Genomic DNA, 2810 nt, shown 5'->3' with positions numbered 1-2810 from the left:
GATTCCTCTCCCCCTCGCCCCCTCTCCCCCCCCCCTCCCACCACCCTCGGCCTCTCCAGGCCGTGTAGATGACGCCGCCATAGGCCAGGCAGCAGCCATCAGCCAGCATCTCACCTGCAACATGTGGCACTGAGTGTCTCACATGTTGCATGACCAATCTGGGCCTGACTGTCTAGTACCCTCTCACCAAGATGCCACAGCCAAGTGATTCACATTCTGCCTACATTACAATGGCACCATGCCAATTGAACACATGACCGTCCACAAGCTTTCTCATGTATTCCTAAGACTACACGATTTTACTCTTAAACGTAGACAAATTTTAGAACAAGACTGCATCCTGCTGTGTTAGAGGAAGGGAATGTATTGGTTCCAAAATACCATAGCTGGCGTAGCATACATGGTCTTTGCAGACACAGACTCGCACCGTTCCATACAAACATATCACACTGTGCTGTGACTCCATAGGCTAGCTGACCACATTGTCTCCTGCTTTTTCCATTGAGTCACGTTAGCATTGACGCATGGCAACAAAGTGTGTAGGAACACTGCACACATACTACTGATCTGATTACTGGACATGGAATGGAGCATAGAAATTTCGATTCCCCATGCTAGTAATCTGTCGTGACAGCACTGCAGGCACAGCAAATACTACCTAAGTTAAAATGGCGTGAAACATGAAGCACAAGTTTGCTATGCTTAAACAGTCTCCATCAACCTTCTGACATTCGAGTTTAAACAATTCCCCATCTACACTAGCCACCATAAGTTCAAAATGATTGAGAAAATCCACTTACATGAAGTTTAAGATGACAGGAAGTCTGCTGGCTGTCAGAACTGTAGGACACATGTCATAACTTTAAAACTGAATAGTCCATTGATGCAACCTGTATGATTGTCACTTATCACATTTAGTAGAAATAGGATTTGAACAATTGTCTCTTCATTTAAACAAACACCATGCTGTGGTGGGGGAGGGGGGGCTGACGTAGGAAGGGCTCTTCCAGTAAGTTCACCACCTGTTGACTGTCCGAAAACCCTCACTGGGACTGCCACGGTCATGCTCTGCCATGGAGAGCAGACCAGGAGACGCACACTGCCTCGCCAATGCCGCATCACGCTCCTTGCTGTCGGGGGATGGAGTCTGCTGCCACAAACCTCAGACAATTACACTGCACATGTCACATTCATAACTGACCATCATATACTCCAGTGGAGTGCAAGGTCCTGCGTATCTGCCGCTTTCACCTCCCCAGTACGAATTCAGAGCAGCAGGCGCCACGTCATACAGTGAGAAGTGTAACTGACTTATCTCGCCTTCTGCGCTATACAGACAGGGGCGCCGACTTATAAAAAATGTTGGGGGGTGACTTATAAAATATGATGGGGGGGGTCTTGCCCCGGGAAATTTTCTAAATTTTAGATGAAAAATTGTGAGTTTTAAAGTTTTTTAAGCATTTTAGAGTCATATGATCAACATTAGAACCCCGAAAACTGGACTCTCGATAACTCGACACTCCAGGAAACTCGACAAGCCGGACACATGTTTTGGCTTTGAAAAAAGAAACAAAACATAAACACGCATGGTATTTTCGTAAAAAGCTAATTTAATTTACAGTAGTAGACTACTACAGAGCAGTGAATGTATAGCTCTGAAAAGACTGAAATTATATTTAAATAACTTCTAAACCATCTTTAAAAGAATAGAACATAAATTAACGCTGTCGCACAGTTATAGCACTTTGATTAATAAGTGAAATAGCTAATTTAAGCTTACTCTGAATAAGGCCCACGGTTCATTAAATAAAAACAATTTCTCAAAGTTAATGCTTTAATACAGTTAATAAAGTTAATGCAATATGCCTAATACTTTCAGTCAAAAAGTATATAAATAGTGGGTTTTAATTGGGCCTTACACTCTAAAAACATTTAAGTATTTGAAAATAAGTAATACAGTACTGTAGTAATACTGTATAGTAATACAGTACTAAACTAGTATTAATATTTCGAAACTGAAAATTTAACATTATGTATGTATTTAATTCTCTATTTTATAAAGATTTTTTAATATTGCTCTAAATGCCATTATTAGGGCTAGGGTGTCTTTAGAAAGGCGCAAATGTCGACCGTCTGACTGGATTACTGATTATTGAAGTCGTTAGTGACTGGTCGGATATCTAATTCATCCAAAACATCTCATTGGGCATGAAGAACAGCCAAATTGTTCAATCGCTTCTGTCCCATTGTTGATCGGAGATATGACTTCAGACGTCTAAGGGCGCTAAATGACCGTTCTGCTGTTGCTGTCGCGATTGGAAATACTTGGAGAAACTTAATGGACTTCACTACTTCATATAACATTTCTGCAACTGCAAGCTCTTGTGTAATGTACTTTCTTACATCACACATGTTTTTTAAGACCAGTTGTTTTTTATTAGCGAAATCGGCTAACATATTCAAGTGTAAGTGCAGTCTCTCAATGTCTAGGTCATTTTTGAAAAACTCAGTTGACTTTTTCCAAATTTGTTTCACCTCTACTAAAAGCAAGCACTCTTGTTCAACTGCAATGACCTGTGTGAGTCCAGTTGAAGCAAACCGCTCAGTAATGCAAGATTGCACAAACTTCAATGTAAATAACTTTGTAGTATTCCTTTGGGGTTTTGAAAGTGTGCGGTGAACTGGCTTCATTGTTTTCATACTTCTTTGGTATACTTCGATTTCGAGGAAGCGAAGGATCATCAGCTTGTGAAGGTTTTTCTTTTAAACACAATGCCCAAAAGTGCCTGCACATTTGTAATCTGCCTCTG

Source organism: Schistocerca piceifrons, chromosome 4 (assembly GCF_021461385.2).
Source record: "Schistocerca piceifrons isolate TAMUIC-IGC-003096 chromosome 4, iqSchPice1.1, whole genome shotgun sequence".
NCBI classification, from domain to species: Eukaryota; Metazoa; Arthropoda; class Insecta; order Orthoptera; family Acrididae; genus Schistocerca; species Schistocerca piceifrons.
This window is presented reverse-complemented; position numbering follows the sequence as displayed.